Below are 14,672 nucleotides of genomic sequence, written 5' to 3'. Positions count from 1 at the left end.
TCTACGTTAAGGAATTTTAATTTTTTTTACACTTGACAGCTATTTTATGTATAAATGTATGTGCTATCGCTCAATGTTTCTCATTTTCTACTTGCCATACACTTCTTACAATATCATGTCGGTTACGTAGAATGCACAAGCTTCAGTGTGTTGCAGTTTTCACAAACAGTACTACTGCGTTAACAGTGTTATTGAATACCTTCAACGGTTTATTACTCCATAAAGTATTCCTACCTTAATTCTCATAGTGTTTGTTTATGATTCCATTAATGTTCATTGTAACTAAGGGAATATACTCATATTCACGTGGTGGAGCTGAAATCATTGGCCTGTTAAATACGTCTACGGAACCCATACTATTAGTGAAACTGTAAAACCTTGTATCTGTCTGTTTGTGTGTTTGAACACTTTAATCTCTTGAACTACTAGACGAATTTTCGTGGGGATTTACAGGTAAAAAGAGTAGCTTAGGGCAACGCACAGGCTTTATTTATCAGAACTGGATCACGGAAAACGAAAATAGATTTGAGGTTTTATCGTATGTCTGTTTGAACACGCTGTTCTCGAGAACTACCTGACGAATTTTCTTTGAGTTGTCCCAAGTAACATGAGCGTAGTTTGTGGCAGCTTATAAGCTTTATTTCATCGGAACCGAAACACGGAAAAAATATTGTATTTGAAACGTTCATCTAAAATCGCATGCTCGGCTTTGTAGTTCTGATGTTTAATCATCACAACGCAGTACACCAAAGAATGAATGGATGGCTCCGTTTGTTTCGTAGTACCCGAAAGAAACCATAGATGGTAGTTTATGTCAACTCAGTGACAGGTGTATTTTCGGAACTTTGCGTCATGGACATAATTAAGCGAAGCACTCTTATTTTTACGAATACAATCGAACAGCGAATTTACTTAGCTACGATATATGTACTTACTGATTTCGCCTTGTATATTAGGAACTTAACGATTGCACTTTTCTTCTTTCGATAGGCTTTATTTATTTTTATTACTTGCTAGAAAAAAAGTGCATATTAAGTTTGCTTTATGATTTGGGTGCCTATTCCTTATATTTTAATACAATGAAGGCTGTGAGGCGATGCTCTCTGCTGCTTGAGAACCTCAGGCTTTAACTCGCTATTTGGAAAATCCTTCCTCAAGTAAATGCGTGACGGAACTCTGATCGAGAGAGACATTAATTATCTCGTTCCTTAGAACCCTTCATTCACAATGGCTTTAAGTTTCGTATTCCGACGCAACATCATACAAGCGGACATTCTGGCGCAAAGTGGCATGGGAGAGCGAGTTTTTATATTCTGAATCCTGCTTATTCTTAACAATTTACCATTTCCCTTTAAACAAGTACAATTCCAGGAGAGCTTATGTTACGCCACGGTCATAAACAAAGCACGTGTCAGACGCTGCTTGTTGAGAGAGTGAACACTAGTGGCTCTGAGTACTATGGGACTTAACATCGATGGTCATCAGTCCCCTAGAACTTAGAACTACTGAAACCTAACTAACCTAAGGACATCACGCAACACCCAGTCATCACGAGGCAGAGAAAATCCCTGACCCCGCCGGGAATCGAACCCGGGAACCTGGGCGCGGGAAGCGAGAACGCTACCGCACGACCGCGAGCTGCGGACAGTGAACACTAGTGTCAGATGCTTTTCGCACAGCGAATTCTAGGTCGCACTCTCCATTTTAATGAAGCAAACAATGTCTTTGTTGAAACTTCCTGGCAGATTAAAACTGTGTGCCGGACCGAGACAGTCGGTAGAGCACTTGCCCGCGAAAGGCAAATGGTCCCGAGTTAGAGTCTCGGAAGTTTCATATCGGCGCACACTCCGCTGTAGAGTGAAAATTTCATTCTAGTAATGTCTTTGTTCATGTCCCGAATCATACTACACTGCACAACAAAATAAAAGGATCACTTTTTCGAAACCCCATAACTGTCTTCCATTCCGATGCATAATTTTGAAATTCGGCTCAACTGTGCTTAAAACCTACCTCTGTAATTGTGCAAAATCGTGACGCCCTGTGACGTCACTTTTCAGACACACCTCCGCTCAGAATCAATACGAAAAGGCCTCAAGGGGTGGCAAAAATGGCATCAATGAAACCACTCCTTGCATTGCAGCTTTTATTAATACAAATTTCGTGGTCGAAAACGACAGTTCACAGTGCAGTGAGCGACAGGACGACGTTCTTGAGGGTGCCCGACACTGCTGCCGCCCTCTTGGGCGTGTCAAACCTACTCTAAGAACATTGTGGGACTGCTACCCCGTTGAAAGTGATCTCACGCCTTTGGAATATAGCGTGACCGGAATTCTTTCCCAGGTATACATAGTGGAACCACTAAGGAATGTTCAAAACCATTCGTGGAAATATGCACGTGATCCAAAGTAGCGAAGGGCGTTTCTGCTTTTCCAACCTCCGTTTCGCGCCCTCCTGTGGAGTAATCGCTGGGGTGTGCAACATTAAAATGTGCATGAATGGAACGTCGAAGGGCCCCTTTAAGACCCCCCCCCCCTCCCTCCAGTTCGGCAACACCTTCGTTGCCACACACGAACCATTGTTGAGCATGTTACGAATGTACCTGCCAGAAGCTTTCACACACATTCAACCTTGCAGGTGCTCTAGTGCTGGGGCTTAGCCAACCCTTTCGACACACCTTTGATACCGTTTCCCTACCTTCAGGCTCAAGAGTAGCTGCGAAGCTGAATCTGAAAGGCAAATTTGTACAGGGCTTAAAAACCGTGCGTGAGTGGCACTGCGGGTGTTGCCGAGCTGGAAAGTTTCAGAGGGATACATTGTCGCTCTATTCATGCATCTGAATAATGACACATTTAAGAGACATGTAAGAGGTCGAAATAAGGCTCAATAACTGGATGACTAACTGATATGGCCTTGTAACACTAACCAAAACAGCCTTGCTGTGCTGGTACTGCGAACGGTTGAAAGCAAGGAGAAACTACAGCCGTAATTTTTCCCGAGGGCATTCAGCTTTACTGTATGGTTAATGATGATGGCGTCCTCTTGGGTAAAATATTCCGGAGGTAAAATTGTCCCCCATTCGGATCTCCGGGCGGGGACTACTCAAGAGGACGTCGTTATCAGGAGAAACAAAACTGGCGATCTACGGATCGGAGCGTGGAATGTCAGATCCCTTAATCGGGCAGGTAGGTAGAAAATCTAACACGTGAGGCAATACTAACCTTACGGCTTATCTTAGAAGCTAGATTAAGAAAAGGCAAACCTACGTTTCTAGCATTTGTGGACTTAGAGAAAGCTTTTGACAATGTTGACTGGAATACTCTCTTTCAAATTCTGAAGGTGGCAGGGGTAAAATATAGGCAGCGAAAGGCTATTTACAATTTGTATAGAAACCAAATGGCAGTTATAAGAGTTGAGGGGTATGGAAGGGAAGCAGTGGTTGGGAAGGGAGTGAGACAGGGTTGTAGCCTCTGCCCGATGTTATTCAATCTGTATATTGAGCAAGCAGTGAAGCAAACAAAAGAAAAATTCGGAGTAGGTATTAAATCCATGGAGAAAAAATAAAAAACTTTGAGGTTCGCCGATGGCATTGTCATTGTGTCAGAGACAGCAATGGACTTGGAAGAGCAGTTGAACGGAATGGATATTGTCTTGAAAGAAGGATATAAGATGAACATCAACAGAAAAAAAACGAAGATAACGGAATGTAGTCGAATTAAGTCGGGTGATGCTGGGGAATTAGATTAGGAAATGACACTTAAAGTAGTAAAGGAGTTTTGCTATTTGGGGAGCAAAATAACTGATGATGGTCGAAGTAGAGAGGATATAAAATGTAGACTGGCAATGGGAAGGAAAGCGTTTCTGAAGAAGAGAAATTTGTTAACATCGAGTATTGATTTAAGTGTTAGGAAGACGTTTCTGAAAGTATTTGTATGGAGTGTAGCCATGTATGGAAGTGAAACATGGACGATAAATAGTTTGGACAAGAAGAGAATAGAAGCTTTCAAAATGTGCTGCTATAGAAGAATGCTGAAGATGAGATGGGTAGATCACATAACTAATGAGGTGTTGAATAGGATTGGGGAGAAGAGAAGTTTGTGGCACAACTTGACTAGAAGAAGGGATCGGTTGGTAGGACATGTTCTAAGGCATCAAGGTATCACCAATTTAGTATTGGAGGGCAGCGTGGAGGGTAAAAATCGTAGAGGGAGACAGAGATGAATACACCAAGCAGATTCAGAAGGATGTAGGTTGCAGTAGGTACTCGGAGATGAAGAAGCTTGCACAGGATAGAGTAGCATGGAGAGCTGCATCAAACCAATCTCAGGACTGAAGACCACAACAACAACACAACTTGTGCACCAACTACTACTGCAGTAAAACATGTGAGCATTTGACACTCGTTACGACCTCTGCATTTCCTATAGTTTTAAAAATAGTTCTTGGCTACTGCAGACAACGGAAACTCGTCAATGAAGTAATTATCCTGCAAATTAAGGTGGTTACATTTATTATTCAAGACTCGCCTAAAGATATGGAAGCTGTAGGACATTAGAGATCTCAAAATGTAATTCGGATAGAGAATACAAATCTTAAATAATCCAATCAAGTGAACAAGTAATAATAAATTATTCAGAGCAGTGTTAGGAAAACTGTAGGCTACTAAAATAAAATAACTCCAGATACTGTGGGATTCACATTTAATCAAAAGAATGCAGGGTGAAAAAATGAATGAAGTTTCTGCATCTGAGAAACTCGCTACAGTTAGATAAGTAAGACAAATATTTAACATAGATAACTGAGCGTTCAAAATGCATAAGCAAGCGGGTTAAGTGTCTACTGCTCAGAAGACAGATTACACTACTGCCTGAGCGAACCTTATATTCTTTAAGTGCAATGACAGGGTACCAGTAAGCGCCAGATGATAGCCTAGAAGTGAAATCTCTCTGAGGTCTCTCCTGAACTCCCACAACTCTCAAGCTCCACTTGGAGGGAAGGTTGAATGCTGTTGCCAATATAATAAGCCAGTATGCTCCTTTTTCTACGAAAAAGCTAGGGAAAGCATTCGAAACTTCCCAATCAGACCTTGTAGAAAACATTAACATTCATGGGGTTGGTACTGGTTTAGAACGGTCTTTTTTCATTGCGCAGCATTATCTACACTATGTCTGGTGGCGAGGGTGTAACTATGGATTGAACAGTACGTAATTTTGAAGAGTAGCAAAAAACTTCCTCACGACAGGGAAGTTTCAGTATGTGGATCATCTTCGATGTGCAAAAAGAAACATAAATTCCACCCTAAAGCGCATTCAGGGGAAAGAGGTGTAGAGGAATGACACAGTGCTTCTGGCTAGCGAGAAAGCTCCAGGAACTGTCCACAACAAGCATTTGTGCGAAAAGTGGCTACCAACCAGGAGGCGCACGTTTCCCTTTCGACACACCGTGAAAAGCCTTCTGCCGACCCTCCGAGACTGGCGAGCCCTGCAGACTCACCCCCAAGAGCTGAGAAATCGAATACTTTTCACTTCCGCAAAATGCAGGTACGAAGCTCACAAATTAATCACCGTGAAATCGTAATAGTGCTGTAACAAAATCGGAAATTAAATTCTGACAGTTATGTTTTTTTTCCTTTTTTTTTTTGGGGGGGGGGGGGGGGGGAGGTCATCAGTATTTTGACTGGTTGGATGCGGCCCGTCACGAATTCCTCACCTCTGCCAAACCCTTGATCTCAGAGTAGCGCTTGCGACCTACTCCCTCAGTTATTTGCTGTATGTGTTCCAATCTTTGTCTTCCTCTATACTTTTTAGCGTCTGCAGCTCTCTCTAGTACCATGTAAGCTATTCCGTGATGTCTTAACAGATTCCTTATCATCTGTCCCTTCTTCTTGTCAGTGTTTCCCATATATTGCTTACCTCGCCGATTTTCTGGAGAATCTCCACATACCTTACCTCATCAGTCCACTTAATTTTCAACATTCTTCTGTAGCACCCAATGTCAAACGCTTCGACTCTCTTCTTTTTCCAGTTTCCTCACAGGTCACGTTTCGCTACTATACAATGCTGTGCTCCAAACGCACATTCTCAGAAATTTCACCCTCACATTGAGGAATATGTTTAGTACTAGGAGACTTCTCTTGGCCAGGAATGCCCTTTTTGCCAGGGCTAGTCTGCTTTTGATGTCTTTCTTGGTCCATCCGTCACGTGTTGTTTTGCTACCTAGTAGCACAATTCCTTAACTTCATTTACTTCGTGATCACCAGTCCTGATCTTAAGTTTATCGCTGTCCTCATTTCTGCTATTTCTCATTACTTTCGTCTTTCTTCTGTTTACTCTCAATCTATATTCTGTACTCATTAGATTGTTCATTCCATTCAGCAGATCATGTAATTCTTCTTCACTTTCAAAAAAAAAAAAAAAAATGGTTCAAATGGCTCTGAGCACTATGGGACTTAACATCTATGGTCATCAGTCCACTAGAACGTAGAACTACTTAAACCTAACTACATCATACAACACCCAGTCATCACGAGGCAGAGAAAATCCCTGACCCCGCCGGGAATCGAACCCGGGAACCCGTGCGCGGGAAGCGAGAACGCTACCACATGACCACGAGCTGCGGACTCTTCACTTTTACTCAGGAGAGCAGTGTCATCAGCGAATCTTGTCACCGATATCCTTTCACTTTGAATTTTAATCCTATTCTTGAACCATTCTTTTATTTCCATCGTTGGTTCTTCAATGTATAGACTGAACAACAGGGGCGAAAGATGACATTTACACCATTTTTAATCCGAGTACTTCTGTCTTGGTTTCCCAGTCTTACTATTCACTCTTGGCTCTTGTACATGTTGTATATCATCCGACCCTTCCTAGAGCTTACCCCAGTTTTCATCAAAATTTTGAACATTTGCACCATTTTACAATGTCGAGATGCTATGAACTTGTCTTGATTTTTCTTTAGTCTCGCTTCCATTATCAACCTTAACGTGAGAACTGCCTCTCTGGTGCCATTAGCTTTCCTAAAGCCAAACTGATCGTTATTTAATACATCCTCAATTTTCTTTTAAATTCTTCTGTGTATTATTCTTGTTGGATGCGTGAGCTGTTAAGCTGATTGTTTGGTAATTCTCGCACTGTTGACTTTTCACTCTTTGGAATTGTGTGGATTACGTATTACCGAAAGTCAAATGATATATTGCCAGATTCATAGATTATACAGACGAAAGTGAATAGTCGTTTTTGTTGCCACTTCCCTCAATGATTTTAGAAATTCTCGTGGAATGTTATCTAATCCATCTGTCGTGTCCGATTTTAGGTCTTCCAGTGTTGTTTTAAATTTTGATTCTAGCACTGGAGCGCTTGACAGTCATGTTGCTCACGTAAAAAATGTTTCAATTAAGTGTCATCAAATTACCGCTCATCAGGTACACACACCTCCCTGAGCCAGTTCCCATTATACGAGTCCCTCATCCTGCCAGCTGACAGCTGTGTCTCCCCTTCCTCTCTCCTCGGAAAAACTACTCGTCCCAACTATCAATGACCAGAGACAAGCCTTAGAATACGTCATTTAATAAAATCGCTGTAGGTTGCAGTAGTTACGAAAAAATGAAAAGACTTACACAAGACAGACTAGCGTGGAGAGTTGCGTCAAACCAGTCTTTGGACTGGAGATCACAACTACACATTTAACTGCTTGGAGGCTTTGAGGACCTCATCATACGCGTTTCCAGCACAGCGGAGAGAAATTAACTGTTGACCACTGACTGTGCAGGCTCTGCTCACCACTGGACGTGTCGCAAGAATACGACGTGGCGGGGCTGAGCAGCTTCGCCATTAGCGCGTTCTCCGGGGCAGCGCAGTACAACTCGGTCTCCAGAATCGGAAGCAGCACTGTGGAGCAGTACTGCGAGGCGCTGAGGAGCGCCAGCGGGAACTCGGCGCTGGAGCGCCTCACCAACTTCTTGGGGTTCGATGACGCAACATCCTGCGTCGATCCCGACTACGAAGCTTCTATCGAGTACTACCAGAGCACTGAATGGAGCGATGATATCAGTAAGTATTGTGTTTAATTGTGACGTTCTAAAAGGAATGCTTTGTTTAGTGAGTTTTGTGTTCAATAAATTTTATTTTCAATCAATTTCTAGGGCGAGATACAAGAGCAACTGCGAAAATAGAGAGAGCTGCGTAACAAGTTTAAAAAAAACCTCATTAACTAATGAAACATGAACGAAATCGAAATAAGTGTGAAGGCAGCCGTGATATAAGCGGTAAATTAATGTGAAAGCGTCGTCTTACGTGTTGAGTGCTGAGTTTGTGCTACGTAAAATCAGTCAATAGAGCAAAGTACTCCGTCTGACTAATGGCTCATTGATTATGATGGCACCGAAATGAAAGATAGTACAGGGAGATGAAGGCCAAAACACTAGATTCTGTCTTTCAAACCTGTTTCACCTGTGAGGTGGGCAAGAGCGGTTCACGAGAGCTTCAGCTTAGACGGTGGAGTAAGTCAGCATAGAGGTGTGCTGAGCTCCCGGCGAAATAGTGCGTCAGAGCTGCCATACCATATCAGACGACACTTACATTCGTTGTATTTAGCCTCAACAAAGAGCGCAGAAGATAGACCGAAGAATTATATTATATGGTTTTCCGCTAGCAAGTTGCCATTTGAAGGCAGAGCATGGTGTGGTGGCCATAAAAGCTACGTGGCTGCAACTGATTTCATGGCTACTGCAACGGTAAAAAAAAGTACAGACACAGCTGCAATGTAGGAAAATTGGAAATTTGTGGTAAGGTCTTATGGGACAAAATTGGTGAGGTCATCGGGTCCTAAGCATACACACTACTTAATCAAACTTAAACTAACTTACGCTAAGGATGACTTACACACCCATGCCCAAGGAGGACTCGAACCTCCGATGGGGGCAGCCTCACGGACCGTGACAAGATGCCTTAGACCGCGCGGCTAGCCCGTGCGGCTTGCAAGGCAGGAAGTAGCACTACATGAAAGAGTACACTTAAACATCCAAACACTATCGTGAAATAGTTAATTATTTAAAGCTGATGGAAGTTGTAAATTTACATTTGTCTTTACAAAATCGATGACATACAAACGTCCTATGTGTTTGGAACAAGGAAAGTAACTCCTTAGGCAAACCCAGAAACTGTATATTTATGAAATAAATATAATTCGACTAACAAATGTAAATGATGCTTTTGATGACTAATTGCTAACTTAAATGAAAAAACATAGAATAAATCAAAACTGCCACTTTATCAAGTGATACGTTATCACTAAAACAAACGTTAACTTCCCAATTCGCATTAGTTTCAGAAAATTACTTTAGTGAATGTTATTTTTTCTTCTTCTACATCTACACCCACATCTACATTTATACTCCGCAAGCCACCCAACGTTGTGTGGCGGAGGGCACTTTACGTGCCACTGTCATTAACTCCCTTTCCTGTTCCACTCGCGTATGGTTAGCGGTAAGAACGACTGCCGGAAAGCCTCCGTGCGCGCTCGAATCTCTTTGATTTTACATTCGTGATCTCCTCGGGAGGTATAAGTAGGGGGAAGCAATATATTCGATACCTCATCCAGAAACGCACCCTCTCGAAACGTGGACAGCAAGCTACACCGCGATGCAGAGCGCCTCTCTTGCAGAGTCCGCCACTTGAGTTTATTAAACATCTCCGTAACGCTATCGCGCTTACCAAATAACCCGGTGACGAAACGCGTCGCTCTTCTTTGGATCTTCTCTATCTCCTCTGTCAACCCGACCTGGTACGGATCCCACACTGATGAGCAATACTCAAGTATAGGTCGAACGAGCGTTTTGTAAGCCTCCGGCCGGAGTGGCCCAGAGATTCTAGGCGCTACAGTCTGGAACCACGCGACCGCTACGGTCGCAGGTTCAAATCCTGCCTCAGGCATGGATGTGAGTGATGTCCTTAGGTTAGTTAGGTTTAAGTAGTTCTAAGTTCTAGGGGACTGATGACCTCAGAAGTTAAGTCCCATAGTGTTCACAGCCATTTTTTTTGTTTTGTAAGCCACCTCTTTTGCTGATGGACTACATTTTCTAAGGACTCTCCCAATGAATCTCAACCTGCCACCGCCCTTACCAACAATTAATTTTATATGATCATTCCACTTCAAATCGTTCCGTATGCTTACTCCCAGATATTTTACAGAAGTAACTGCTACCAGTGTTTGTTCCACAATCATATAATCATACAATAAAGGATCCTTCTTTCTATGGTTTCGCAATACATTACATTCGTCTATGTTAAGGGTCAATTGCCACTCCCTGCACCAAGTGCCTATCATCTGCAGATCTTCCTCACTGTCAAACTAAAGCAGCTGAAAACCAAGAATACAGCATACAACGTAAATCTCTTCCCCCTGAAAAGGTCAGAAGATGGTCATGTTTGGATCACAGCCTCCAGTGCAGGACTAGAGAGAAACCAAGGGTCCTGGGCAGGGGACCTACCGCAAAAGGAGACATGGCCAATGCCAATGGCTCCGCCAAAGAGGAGGAAGGGTACTGAGCCAAAGGCATCGTCTGGTTCACCAGAAATGCTGGAGGCGAGGACATATCAACCAGAGATGGGAGGCAGGAAGTGGAGGAGGAGGATAAGGCAGAGCAGAAGGAGGGCTAGTCAGAGTTCATGGGCACCATATTGGGAGGCATGGAAGCAAGCTTCGCTGGGGCCTGACGCTGCAGGTGGAGGGAGGTCAGACCATGGTGCGAAAGGGGCGGCAGTGTGGAAGCACACTGTTGCAAGTGGGAGTCTGCACCGTGAACAGCTTTTCGACCAGCCCTGTCGACCGGTTGACTGGAGGGCGACGGCAGTGATAACCCAGCAGGGTATAGGTGCAACTGGTTTGCAAGACAGGTCAGCATCCACCTCAAACGACTGCTGACTCTTGCGAGCCGCCACGACATCGAGCAGCCGCTCTTGCCACCAGCCAGATACTGGGCCAAAATGGCAGTCTCAGAGGGAAAACAGAGCAGGCGTTGGTGGTCCAGTGCATGCGAATCAGGGTGCAAAGATCCAGAAGTCCTGGGGCTGTCGCCCATGCTAATGCTCTGCTGGACTGAATCTGTTGACTAACATTGCCCAGTATGTCGTCACTACCCTCGACAATGCATCATCACGGGAATAAGCAGACATGTTCTTCATTTCTGTCTTGAATGTACGCACAAAGTGTTCCACACTGAAGTTAGAAGACGGGTAGGACGAGGCGTTAGCCAGATGCTGCAAACCATTGTGAATGTAAAAGTGCTCAAACTCTTGTGACATAAATTGCAATTAGTTAAAATTCTCTGCTTTCTTCTTCGACTGAATGCAGGTTCAGGTTGTAAAGAGAAAAAATATATTGAAAGTTATTAACAAAGTCATGCCAATGGCGGATCAGTGTTACGCTTGAAAGGTTGCGTCTCTCCCACAAAAAGTTGCAAAACCGAACTAGCAGTACAGTGACTATTAACATAAATATGTGGACTAGTGTTGTGACGAAGTATCGAATCACATTTTGACTGCAATATAGTTCACTACATAATAAATTATTCAGAGTTAGAGTGAACGATGCCTGTATTACAAGATCAGGATGGTAAAAGACAAAAGCAAACAGCCAGTCATCTCCTAGCAGCCCTCGAAAAAATTGAAGGCCTCTCGCTCGTTTATTTATACAGTCAGCATAAATACTGGTATATGAACTCTTTGGCCCCCAGTCAAAACATTAATTATATGTTTCTCTACACAAGAATGCACAAAATTTTACACGCAAATAATAGGTTTTGGTGAAGGGGTCTGACAAAGTCTACGAGCATAAACACAACACACGGTGTTTGGCTGACGACTGAGCACACATCAACGGCACACTGGACGAGGCGCAAGCCGAAGTCTACGGTGGTTCAACTCAGCGTTAGAACTTCCCCGCCCGACTCATTACTGCCCCCGCTTACGTCAGCAGATCTGCCCATAGCATGCGTCGTGTGCACCATTCACGGCAGCTGTCCGCAATACTTCGCCGCGACAGCCAGTTCAGTTCATCTGCCTCTACAGCGACGTCCGCCGGCGGGGATACTAAAAACATTCATACGTAATACATGCTGTTGCTGTAGTCTTCAGTTTGATGCATCTCTCTACTGCAAGTCTGTTCCGTGCAGGGTTCTTCATCTTCACACATCTCCTGCATGCTACATCCATTTGAACCCCCTTACTCCATTCGAGACTCCCTCTACAGTTTTTACGCCCACACTTCCCTAACTCACCAAACTGACGATTCCCTGCTGCCTCAGGAGGTATCCTACCAATCGATCCTTTCTTTCAATTTGATTGTGCCATAAATTCATTTCTTTCCGAATACGATTTAATACTTGCTCATTATCAATCCGATCTATCCATCTAATCTTCAGCATCCTATTGTAGCACTACATTTCAAAGGTTCTATTCTCTTTTTTCCTGAAATGTTAATCGTGCATGTTTCACCTCCGTACATTACTACTTACAAACAAACACCTTCAGAAAAGACTTCAAAGTATTTAAATTTATGTTTGGCGCAAACAAATTTCTCTTTTCCAAACTTCCATTTGTTGCTAATGCCAGTCAGCATTTTACATCCTCTTTAAATCAATTATTTTGCCCCCAAAATGATAAAACACAGCTACTGTTTATAATGTCGCGTTTCAAATGATTCAAATGGCTCTGACCACTATGCGACTTAACTTCCGCGGTCATCAGTCGCCTAGAACTTATAACTAATTAAACCTAACTAACCTAAGGACATCACACACATCCATGCCAGAGGCAGGATTCGAACCTGCGACCGTAGCGGTCGCTCGGTTCCAGACTGTAGCGCCTAGAACCGCACGGCAACTCCGCCGGTGTCTCGTTTCATAGTCTGATTCCCTCAGCACCGCCTGAGTTAATTCGACCACATTCTGTTACCCTCCATTCATTTTTGAGATGCTCCTCTTGTAACATCTTTGCAAGACGTTGCCCATACCGGTAAATTGCTCCTCCTAGTCCTTTCTCCGTTTCTGATAGGATTACAACGTCATCGGTAAACAACAAACTTTAATTACTTCCTAATTTGCTCAATTCACAGACTGAATAGCTGTTCCACTCGCTTCTCAGGTATTGCTTCCCTTTCACTTATAACTGCAGTCTGGTTTTTGTTCAAGTTGTCAATAGCCTTTCGCTTCCTGTATTTCATCCCTGCTACCTTCAGAATTTAGAAGAGCGTATTCCAGTCAACATCGTTAAAAACTTCCTCTGAATCTAGCAATACCATAAACATAGATTTGACTTTTTTAACATGTCTTCTAAGATAATTCGTAGCATAAATAACCTTTCCGATGTAGGCTTATAACAATTATTCCATTCTGTAAATAATTCATGTCAGTATTTTACAACCAAAACTTATTAAACCTATGTCCGCCCCAATAGCTACGTGGTCAGCGTGACGGATTGCCGTACTACGGAACCGGGTTCGATTCCTGGATGGGTCGGGGATTTTCTCCGCTCAGGGACTGGGTGTTGTGCTGTCTTCATTATCATTTCATTTCACCGATTGCCAACGTATCAAAGATTAATGTAGCATACAGAGAAAGCGGAAAAACGTCATCCGCTAAATAACAACGCGAACGGAAGTGGGTGTTGAGTGTCGTGTCAGACGGTTATTTAAGAGAATTCTGACGAAAAATAAGAGGACGACAGCTGCAAAGGTCACTGCAGAACTGAGTGTCGCTCTCCCGACCCCTATCAGCACCAAAACAACACGAAGGGAGATTCGGGAGCAGAGAATTGCAGTGTGAACAGGAATTTCAAAATCGCTCACCAGTTATACAAATGCCCGTAACAGGAATATGTGATGCCGAAGCTTTATAATCTGTACATGGAGCAACGGAGGACAGAAATTTCAATCAAAAACTTTATCCTCCGAATGCGAAAATGTTTTGTTGATGCCCACCTACACAGGTAGAAATGATCGTCATAAAATAACAGACATAATCGCACGGAAAGATTTAAGTGTTCGTTTTTTCCACGCGCTGTCCGAGTGGATCGGTAGAAAAATTATATGGAGGTGGTTCGATGAACCCTCCGGCAGGCACTTAAGTGTGAATTGCAGAGTAGTCAGGTAGAAGTAGTGGTAAATGTAGATTGGTATGACAGGTGAGATCAGGGTGGATGTCTACATTTGCGGTAACACCGTAGAAGGAAACTGTTTCGTGGGCATAAAGGCAACCGCGCACGATCTATACTTCACTCGTTATTTCACAGTACCAACAAAGATACACACATCAAAAAAAGTTTTGTATCACCTTGGTTCCGAGAGTTACGGAACCTGTGCAGAAATTTGGAATAGAGATCAACATAGTCATTTTTTCCGCCCTTTTTATTGCTCATGAACACCCTACATTGCATGTTGTACCACCATACAGAGAGACCTTCAGCAGTGGTCGTCCAGATTGCTGTACACACCGGTACCTCTAATACCCAGCAGCACGTCCTCTTGCATTGATGCATGCCTGAATTCGCCGTGGCATACTATCCACAAGTTCATCAAGGCACTGTTGGTCCAGATTGTTCCACTTCTCAACGGTGATTCGGCGTAGATCCCTCGGAGTGGTTTGTAGGTCACGTCATCCATAAATAGCCTTTTCAGGT

At 43.3% G+C, this 14,672-nt stretch overlaps 1 pseudogene; it reads left to right on the top strand.

Moving 5' to 3' along the window:
* Positions 1 to 14,672, top strand: part of LOC124795778 — a 75,253-nt pseudogene that overhangs the window by 42,785 nt on the left and 17,796 nt on the right.

The sequence above is a fragment of the Schistocerca piceifrons genome, chromosome 4 (genome assembly GCF_021461385.2).
Source record: "Schistocerca piceifrons isolate TAMUIC-IGC-003096 chromosome 4, iqSchPice1.1, whole genome shotgun sequence".
Lineage (NCBI taxonomy): Eukaryota > Metazoa > Arthropoda > Insecta > Orthoptera > Acrididae > Schistocerca > Schistocerca piceifrons.
This window is presented reverse-complemented; position numbering and strand designations above follow the sequence as displayed.